Source organism: Cryptomeria japonica, chromosome 8 (genome assembly GCF_030272615.1).
Source record: "Cryptomeria japonica chromosome 8, Sugi_1.0, whole genome shotgun sequence".
In the NCBI taxonomy this organism is placed as follows: Eukaryota; Viridiplantae; Streptophyta; class Pinopsida; order Cupressales; family Cupressaceae; genus Cryptomeria; species Cryptomeria japonica.
The window spans coordinates 716,193,116-716,205,218 of NC_081412.1; positions in this window are offsets into that span (position 1 = coordinate 716,193,116).

The following is a 12,103-nucleotide window of genomic DNA, read 5'->3' on the forward strand; positions in this document are numbered from 1 at the left end:
AAGAACCAATGGGGAAATTTTCCGCATCTCCATTTGTAAATCCTAGTCACTAAGTGTGTTAATTTGGATGGTCCAAGGGACCTTAAGGATCGATTGACCACTTATCTATGAAATTATTTGTACCTCCAATTCAATTGGTGTATTACAAAATGTTAAACAAACACAGTCATCCTTGTTTGAATAGGAAATGCATCTTCATCATGCATATTGCATTAACATAGGTCATGTCAAAAATTCATTCTCCACACGCATTTTGCAGATCATTATGTCATATAGGTCTGCATAGTGGGGCATAACTAAAAAAATCCTAAAAAAGACAAAAAAAGTCCTGAAAAAATCCTAAAAATCCTATAAAGTTTTGAAAAAAATCAATCAAAAACATTGAGAAAACATAAAAATCCAAAAACATTGGAAAATACTTCAAAAAAATATCAAAAACATTGGAAAATCTTTAAAAAAATCCAAAAACATTGAGAAAACAAAAATACCAAAAACAGTGCAAAGCATAAAAATCCAAAAACATTCAGAAAATGTCCTGAAAAAAATTATTATCAAAAAACACCCATATAATGTCCTGAATAATCAACCAAAAACATTTAAATATCGATCCACACAAATCAACCAAAAACATTCAAATATAATCCACAAAATATAAAAACAATCAAAAATCAATCAAAAACTTGCAATAAAATGTCTCGCAAGAAACAAATACCCTAGCAGATATCCATCAAACGCTTCGCACGAAGTCAACACAGGATACGACTATCCAGTCAAACATCTGCAATCAACTGATCAAACTTTCTTATCAATTGTATCATATCCATATCACGTGATCATTATCTTGTCTTAAACAGAAGAGGATACACTCGAAATCAGACAAGTCAGTCTGAAACGGGGTCCGCAACTTTCTGAGATCAGATATTATCAACCATCACATCAAGCAACTGAGAACGAAGGCACAAGGTTAGTATAGCTGCTGAATTTTTTATGCATCAGTCTTTATCTTTTATCATTTGGCGACAAATTATGTTCCTATGCTACTCAAGGATGTCCACAAGTGAGTAGAGGAGCCATGATGGGCATCATCTTTTTCTTTTGTTTGATGTTTGTGGTGTGAACCAATGAAGTTCTAGGGAAATTGCTCTAGTGGGTGTCTGTGATAGGAGCATTCAGCTAGTGAATGCCACACATACCTCGACCCCTAGTGTATTTCCCAGAATGGAGCGATTCACTTCTTGTCTGCTACGTGTTTGTTTCTTCAATGAGATATCTTTACATCTTGGTTCCTTATACCCTGATGTGCTAAGCTTCATTGTTCAATAATAAGGTTGAGTGATAAATATATATTGCGCAATAAATAATGACACGGGTTCGTGAATCATTCATTCTTATTTTAATCTTATCTGTTTATTGATAGTTTGCTGATTTCTCATCTTCTTTCTAAATCATTTTCTTTTATAACATTATTCTTTCATCAATCTCTTCTTTCTTTCATTTTACTAACATTTCTTCAAGATACATCAGAGTTAAAAGAATATTCCGGCATTATAATACAAAAACAAAATTGCATCCATATAGTTTAAATTACATCCATATAGTTAAAAATTGCATCCATATAGTTAAAATTTGCATTCATCTAGTTTAAATTGCATTTAATAACCATTGCATTCATAACACTATTCATGAATCATATAGAAATCATGTAGAAACCATTGCATTCATAAATATCACATCATAAATCATATAGACATGCATTGCATAACTCATAGCATCATGCAACATACATACACATAAGGCTCATCAGGCTGCAAGTCAACATGAATAACTGGTCTCGAGATAGAAATGTGCTCCCACGCCCAAGTCTGGAGCAATGTCACACCACAACTGATAGATCAGTATCCCAGGTATACAATGACGTGCATCTGATAATAAACCATGGCCAAAAGACAAGGACCCCAAGCATATACTCGGTGATGAACAATCATATCATGGAGTACTTTGCCCCATCCAACTGGAAATCCATGGCCTCGTCTGTCAGGAATCAATAAACCACCTACGATACTGCACAATATGATAGTAACATCATCATAGTCCAATCGAGCCCAAGAGATATCATAATGACCACTTATCTGTAAATCCTGCTCCTTGCACTAAAAAAGGGGACATTGTCTAGCAATGCCATTGTCATGATCATATATAACCCTCGTGCCATGAATGGAAATATGCAACATACGCCAAACATCCTCTAAGGTAATGGATGCCTCACCAGTAGGAAGATGGACGGAACATGTCTCGAAATGCCACCGCTCTACTAACGCTATAATCAAGGCCCTGTTGGCCGTAACCTCTGGCAAATGTAAAACATGATACATTCCAAGATGTTAGATATGAACAATCTCCTCATCAAGTATATCGACACAAAGATCAAGTCCATTGGGTCTACTCTGTCGGCAGTATAACACTCCAATATTCTCCTGCACAGAGAAAATATTGAAAATGTCAGATATCGGATAACGAGATTACAAAAAATTATCAAGCGCATGACAAAAAATTCAATTAACAATGAATGCATGAAGTTAAACACTTATACGTGACATTTAACACTATTGCAGTACAATTAATGTGTATGCGTAACAATTGCAACAAATGCATAACATTTACGACTTATGCGTGAACAAATAAGCAAATGTGTAACACTAAGCACTAATGTGTGACACTTAAGCTTTTGCAGTACATTTAGAGAGTTTGTGTAACACTTATCACTAATGTGTTAAAACCGACAGGCGTATGCGTGATGAATAAAAAATAGATCTTTGGAATTTTTTTGAAAAAATTGCAAAAAATAGGCAAAAATTTAGAAACATACCATGTCGTCAGTCCCTGGAGGTCTCTAATAAGAACGTACTCAGTCAGACAAGTGCACTCGTGCCCTATAGCCAGCCATGATCAAATACTCGCAGGAAAGTAAAATAATCACAAGGATCTCTAAGAATCACCACAATGCAAATGAGCAAATGAAAAGATAAAATCTCTATTTATAGCTCAAAATTAGGATTTTTTCCCACTTCGACGCCCGTGGTCTCCATCAACTTCAAACAACTCGTAGGCTACTAAAAAAATCTCGAAAATGCATGAAACTTCACACGATTGCTCATTATACTGATATCGAGAATATGGTCTCAATTTCTGAAATTTTGCGACCACCTTTTCCGAGGGGGCATATTTACACTATACAGTGGTACCAAGGGATACTGAGGCAAAAAAAAATCGTTTTCTTTGAAACAACATCATTCCGACTTTGTCTCAAAGAGGGGAAAATGTAGACACCTAAAAATGTCTCATTAATCATGTACTAATTATTCCTCTAATTTATTAAATAATTATTTAATTATTTAATTAAGTTAATTAATCTTATTCTTCTAATTTCATAATTCCTCATTATCTTACTAATTATTCTATTTCCAATCTTATCATCATTTAATCATTCAAACCATTTTCTAATGTTAATTAAATATTTATTATTTAATTAATTCTGATTAATTCCCCAATTTAAATAATCTTCAATTTCTATCTTTATTCAATTAATCATTAATCCTTTTCTAAATATTAATTAAATATTTATTATTTAATTAATTGTGATTTTAATTCCTTTAATTTAAATAGTCTTTATTATTTAATTAAAGTCCATTTCTAAATAGTTAAATACTTTCTTTAAATTATTTAATTAACTAATCTTATTGCTCTTAATTTCATATTTCTTCTAATTTCATTTAATTCCAATTCCCCAAATTCTAATTTCATTTAATTTCATAATTCTTCTAATTTCATTTAATTTCATAATTCTTCTAATTTCATTTAATTTCATAATTCTTCTAATTTCATTTAATTTCATAATTCTTCCATTATCACAATTCTTCTAATTTCATTTAATTTCATATTCTTCTAATTTCTTCTAATTTCAAATACATGTGCATGATTTCAAAAATCAAATTGAAAATCAAAGTCAAGTTCTAAATATATTCAGATAACAAATTGAATTCAATTATTTGAATTAAATCTCATGCAAAGATTAAATTGAAAATCAAAGTCAAAGTGCAAGCACATGCTAAATTAATTAATTCAATTATCTCTTCAATCTCTATTTCCATCTTTTAGTTAGCTTTTCTAAATAAAGCTCTCAATCAGCTTTCAATCAGTTAACTATTTCCTCCTCTTTATTTCCTCCAATCTTTTGTTTTCATCCCTCAGTTAGCTTTTTCTCAATCAGTTGACTCATTTAATCAATTCAATCTATTATGTTTCACCTCCAATTTAATAGTTCAACTATCAACCAGCATGTGAGCTCACTTGAGTTCCACCTCTTGATCAATTTGTTCTACCTTTTAATCAATTCTCTCCTAAAAACTATAAATTGAGCATTCCATCTCCATTTTCAACAATCATGAACTTCAAATCTTTGTGTCACTTGCAGGTTGTCAGCGATATCTGAGAGCCACCATACCACAAAGAGGAGAAGATCAATGGAAGCTATATGCAGTCTTGGAATAGGGGGGTTGATTGATTTTAATTATATTCTTGTTTCTTGCTTCTGTGTTATTTCATTGTTTTGTTTGTTTGAATTCTAATTAGGATAGGGATTCATGATTTTCCCTTTTATTCCTAGTTTACTTTACATTAGATGAATTTTTACATGTGACAAGAAGAATAAGACTAAGTAGCTTAATTAAATAATTAAAGAATTATCTAATCAATTAGCGGAATAATTAGTACATGATCAATGAGACATTTTTAGGTGTCTACATCTACCTTTTCGATTGATGTCAAAGGGGGAGAGTAGATAAGTGAAAAATGTTGATCTTAGGGGGAGTTATTGATTTTTGGAGTCCGGTAATCAGATTATTGGTGGTAGTGTATACATTTTGGTTTTGGTCCGACACTAGTCATTTTTCACTAAGTGTTGTCATCAATGCCAAAGGGGGAGATTGTTGGCAAGAGACATTGCAGGTATGTTGTGATGTTGTCATTGGTGGCAACTCATATCGGTTTTAACATTCACACTTTGGCAAGATGAATAGGATATCCGGCAAAATGTTCAATGTTTTGGTTGGCAAATAATTGTGGTTATGTATTTTTCTATGCGGATTTCAGAGAAGGATTGTGGACATGTAATATGCCTTATTCCAGGATTGTGGTTTCCAGTAATGAGTTTCATGTTAGTTGGGAGATCTGGTAATCATGTTTTTGGTATGGACTATGTATATTAGTTGTAGCATGTGGTAATTTAGTTTGCGGATCTTGTAGATTGATTTTGGTGATTGTTTATGTGTTCGAGGTTGATGAGATATCATGTGGGAAGTGTCTGGACATCTTGTCTTGGTCTACATGGGTGATATGGTAGGATTGAGCTGACTTCTACACACGTTTCATCTTCTGTGAAGTGTTCTTGAAGCCGACATGAGGTTGTGACTTAATTTGTGATGCAAATATATAAGAAGGGTTTATTTGATTATTTTGGTGTGTGTTGATGATGGGAGTGACGGGTATGAGCGAATCTGCATATTTTCACGCATGTAAGTGTTAGATTCATGCTATGGAGTATAAAAAAATATCAAATTAGAGCAAAGTTGCGGAGCAGTGCAAGGATATGCTATATGTTCTTAACTAGAACTATATCTAGACATTTGATGATGCTACTTCATAGTTCAAACTTCATTGTAATCTCCTACAAACATTTTGTAAGGCAATGAGCCTTCCGGGGTTGTAGCCCTTATTTGTAAATTGTGTAGTGAGCTCTAGGCAGTGCGCCTGAATGCATGTGCATTCCCCTTATGTAATATTTCTATACTTTTAGCAGAGTATATTAATATTGTGGGTTAGAATCCCACAGCGGTTTTTCCCTTAACTGGGTTTCCCCCCCCCCCGGCCTCAGTGTTCATTGATTCCAATAATGTCATATAGAGTGTAGATGATAACAAACAAAGCAATCCTAACACAACAAATAATGAAGAGTAAAGAGGAATGCCAGAGGTTATTATTTACTAAATGAGGAACTAAATTTACTATGTGGACCTTGAAAAGAGATGTTTTATAGAAATGAAAGATGATCTATCATATGGTAAAATTGACATAGGAATTATTTTAGTTTATGGAAGTGGGAGTGAAAGCCAAAAATTGGTAGAAGATGTTATGTGACTCAATTAGTTATTGGAAGAGGTGAAACGACAACATATTTATTTTGAATCACCTATATCAAGTGATGAAAAACAAATACAATGAGTGGTTCCATCACTCCACCCTTATTTGCAAGTACCATGCACACAAATCATTGACCTAGATTGTTTGGTGTAGAAGCATTTGAGGGGTTGAGAAATACTACATAACCCAAAAATAAGCTTTCTTATTTACTATTTTACTATTTTTGTGTCTTTTAAGTTGTGGAATCAAATTTTGAGTTTATACTTTCAATAATTTATATTTTTCATCCCATGGAAGACTCTCTAATGATTTAAATCCTTTTTTTAAGACACATTACCACATGAAATTGATATGGAAAGGTGTAGTTTTAAACTATTGTAAAACTGCTTAAGAGCACACTAATAATTAAGGAGTAATGAATTGAAATACAACACATTCTTGAGATCTCAATATACCCATATCTTACCAAATATTCTCTTTCAGACTTCATCCCACCACTCCTCTAGAATGCAAGAGTGTTGGGACCTTGATGAGCACACAATTATATTGAGAGAGGGGGTGAATCAACATAACAAAATCTTTTATCTATTTAAACTTTGTCAATAATAATAGCATCATTTACTTAATTTCAATAGTCATGCACATGAGGAGAACACAATACCACAATATTTACATGGAACCCATTACGGGAGAAAACTGCGACAAATTACTTGCTTACATACCAATCTCTTACAAATTTCACAGGCTTAACCTACTAGAGGCACCAACCCCTCATTTAATTCATGAGAACTTTCCCACTAAAGACACCAACCCCTCATTCAAATTTCCACCTTATCAATGTTGTTTCTTCAATGAATGATGGATAACCTTTTTCTCCACAAATTTGTTATAACTCTCTTCTTCAAACTGTTATAATCTCCTTCTTAAATCTGCTATAAATATGATCATATATTTGTCATACAACTTAAAAAAATCTCTCCAATATACTTCATAATTCTGATCCAAAATCTTCTTTATCTTTGCATAAAACCTTCTTGATGAATCTAAATAAATGGTTCTTCATAAATCTCCCGTAAATACTTCATAAATCTATTGGAATAAAGGAACACTACTAGAGGGGGGGGGGGGGGGGGGGGGGGGGGGTGAATCAATGTTATGTAATTTTTAACATTCTTAATATGTCCTTTAAACCACTTAATGCAAATGAATAAAAGTAGAGTGCATAAACACAAAGGAAATAATAATAACACCTTAACACCAAGATTTTAAGTGGAAACCCGATTAAGGGAAAAACCATAGTGGGTTTGAGACCCACAATATTAATATACCTTGTTAGAAGTATAATAATATTACATGAGGGGAATGAACATGCATTCAAGCACACTGCCTAGAGCTCACTGCTCAAATTACAATAAGGGCTACAACCCCGGAAGGCTCACTACCTTACAAAAGATGACAAATAATGATTGAAATGTCTGAACTAATAAACAACATCTATAAATGTGAAAAACAGTTTCGGTTAAAAAAAAAATACTTTGTTCTGCACCACTGCTCTGTTATGATATTTTGCTATATTCCAGAGCACAAATCCTTCAATTGCACACTCGAAATTGCACACAATCACTCATACACACTTCACACATAACCATCGATATCAACACTAATCAAATCAATCACTCTAATATATCCACATCAACAATTTAGGTTTATTTCATGTCGGCCCATAAACGCATAACACACAAATGAAACGTGTTACCCAAGGTCAACTCAATCTGATCCAAATCAACCATGCAGACCAAAATAAATTGTCCACATGCTTCCCACATGTCAGATCGCTAACCTCAAACATGCAAACAACCTCCAAAATCACTCTGCACGATCCACACAAAGAATATCCACACATTACTACTGATAAGCAATGTTCTAATAGAAAATCTGTCTACCGGATCTTCCAACTAACTCAATACTCAACACGAGAGGCCATAAACCTGGAATAAGGCATATTACATGATCATAATGTATCTCAGAGATCTGCAACACCAAATACTCAACACAACTGAATTGGAAACCAAATCACTGTACACTCTATCGAATGTCATGTTCTTCTCACCAGACCTCACCGGACCTCAACCAATCTTCCGGTATGAATGAGTCATGAACTATGGACTAGATATTTGACTCAAGTTTCTATCAATGACAACATCTAAATAACAATGTGGTGTGTATTTCCAACAATCTCCTCCTTTGTCATTGATGGCAACACTTAGTGAAAAATGACTAACTATCGGACCAAAACCAAAATAATGTACACCGCAACAAGAATCTATCAAACGGACTTCAAAAATCAATAACCCCTATAAGATCAACATTTTTCACTCCTATACACTCCTCCTTTGACATCAATGAAAAAGGTAGGGTTTCGAAAATAAAAAATGTAAGCCAAAAATGCTATATATACACAAAGTCCTTACATGCTCACAAAAATTTGAAGATGTCTGCATATGAATTCTTCAATGTGTCTAGGTGGCTATCCCAACCCTTCTGCAGATTCTCCAACACCGTTATGAATCCACTAAACAAATAGGCTTGCACCCTTTCTATTTTTACATCTTCTAGATCATCCCTGGCCAGAGCATCTTGAGTATCCTTAAGAGCACTCAACATAATGTCTAGCTTAGGAGTAACAAGACTCCTAATTTCTCCAACTCTGCCAATTATTCTCTCCCGATCATGACTCAGACTTCTGATTTTCTCAAGTAATGATATTACTTGATTTTCATGACTGCTCAATGATACTGACAGGGGATCAACTGACCGAGATATGCATTCCAGCTCATTGTCATGTACCTTATACTTCTTCTCAATGTCTGCAATGAACTTGGTCAGAGATAAGCATGATTTATATAAGTTCCCACCTTCGGATAATGCATCTTTCATGCTCTTCACACGGGCATCTAAAGTGACTCTGTCTTTGACAATCGTCTTTTTCAAATTCCAGAGCCTCTTAGCATTGAATTCATTTTGGACCTTCTCCTCAGCAGATTTTTTAAAAGATTCAAAATGTGTATTTACAAAATTAATCAAACTCTTTAATTGCCCAGATGGAGTATCTGAAGTATCCTTTTGAAATGAGGGCATCAACTTCTCAAAAACACCGGTTGCCAAGGTTAGCAACATACTATCCTTTGTATGAGACTTCAAAAGATCCTCATTGGATTTTTCTTGCACGAATGATGCAAGTTGAGGCTTTTGAAATGGAGATAGAGAAGCAAGGTTAATCAAACCTTGAATAAACTTTGGGTCATCAATGACTTGCTTTCCTTTCAGTGTCTCTGTAGTGTCTTTTGCCTCAGTCTTGACTTAAACTTTAACCTCCACCTTTTCTTTTTCAACATCCTTCTCAGGAACGGGAGGATTAACTACATCAACCAAAGGATTGTCAACCTTGTCCTTTCCTTCATCTACTTTTATTGCTTCATTTGTACCTATTTGATCCTTATCTCCTGCAACATCCTCAACCCTAACATCACCTGGATCATCAACTTGTACATCCAGAATACAAGTATTATCCCGTTTCTACACTTTTGGATTGTCCTGTGATGGCATGTTCAACTCTCTCGGATGAGGTTCTTCTTTCCCTTTAACCTGATTGACTTCATACTGATTATTCAACAATTTTTTTGTCAAAATATTATCTATTTCCTTTGCAACTTAATCAATCCTTCCTGACATGATTTTATTTACTCTGTGCTTACTGTTAAATTCATTCTTTTCTAGTTTAAGTAATCTATCTATCTCCTCCTTAGAAATAACTAAACATAACTTGACTAATATATGGGTTAGTGCAGGATCAAGGGGGGCCAAAAAGTGGCGATGTGAAAAAAATAGCCTTCCTCACTCGCCTAAAAACGTGAAAATCCGTGTTGACTTTTTGCTTGGCCTGGGTGTCAGTACACCTTGGCCTGGTAATTACCTATGCAAATCGGATATCGGATAAAATCGGATATCCGATTTCTATTTGTAATTTTAATTTAAAATATATATTATATGTTACGTATTATATAATACGTATTATATTATATATAATATAATATAATATAATATTATATTATATAATATAATATTAAATTATATTACATATTATATAATATTGTATTATATTATATATTATAATATAATATAATATAATATAATATAATATAATATAATATTATATTATATTATATTATATTATAATATAATATTATATTATATTATATTATATTATAATATAATATAATATTATATTATATAATATAATATTATAATATAATATAATATTATATTATATTATATTATATTATAATATAATATAAGATTATATTATATTATAATATAATATAATCTTATATTATATTATAATATAATATAATATTATATTATATTATAATATAATATAATATAACATAATATTATATTATAATATAATATAATATTATATTATATTATATTATATTATAATATTATATTATATTATATTATATTATATTATATTATATTATATTATAATATAATATAACATAATATTATATTATATAATATAATATTATATTATATTATATATTATATAATATTGTATTATATTATATATAATATAATATTATATTATAGTATAATATAATATAACATAATATTATATTATAGTATATAATATAACATAATATTATATTATATAATATAATATTATATTATATTATATATTATATAATATTGTATTATATTATATATAATATAATATTATATTATGTTATATATAATATAATATAATGTAATATATAATATAATATAATATAATATAATATAATATAATATTATATTATATTATAATATATATAATATAATACAATACGTATTATATAATATATTATTATATTATATATGTTATTTAAAAATAATTTAAGTGTTGAAATCAGATATCCGATTTTCTGAGACTTTTATATTTAGACAACGACAGTCCCGTGAGTCATTTTTAACTCACGGGTCGCGCGAATTTGTCAAAATCCGATATCCGCTCCATCCGATATCCGGTTTTTTGACAAAAAATTGCTAAAAAATTGATTTAGAGGTAAGAATTTTGTCGTTTTGAATCATTTTCATTCATTTTTTGTATTTTTTGTGAATGTTTATTTGATTTTTCATTGAAAATATGGTTTTTTTTCATGAAAACTAGGTTTTTTAAAAATCAAATACCTAATTGTTTAAATTTGTTAACTAAATTTAATTGTTTACATTCAATTAGGTTAAAAATGGGAGATAACAATGAAAACACTGACCAACCACAACTGCAACAACCAAACCCTCATTTGCCAAACCCCCCCTCAATTCAAGATTTGACTGCACAAAATTTGAATGAATTGAGGGGGATTGCAAAAGTATATCATAGGATCCCTCGTCTAAACCCATTGTTTGATCCTCTCACGTCGATCGTAAAAAGTATGGAAACCATGACTGAGGAGCACGATGCCGCCCTTTTGTGGCGAGATTCTATGAAGGAAAAATATGTAGATGGCTTGTCGTATAAGGATATCAAGGATCTTGAGATATCCAAAGCCGAAATCGCCTCATTGTTTGTCAATCCCCGTACTGGTCAGCCTGTAGATCCCAAAAAAATAAAACTTTCTATCAAATGGTGCACAAATGATGGGATTGTGAAAAACTGTTAGGATCGTTGGTGGATGGTTTTCGACAAACCACCCAACAACAATCTTGATATCCCCTTCTATTTCATAAAAAAATTGTATGCTGAGTTTGTTTTACAAAAACATGTGAACTACTTTGACATCCAACCTTTCCAGGGTGTAGGTTTAGGTATGCCCCAAAATAGACCTGGGGCAGTCAGAGTAGTCCAGGGCCCATATGTTCCCCCTCC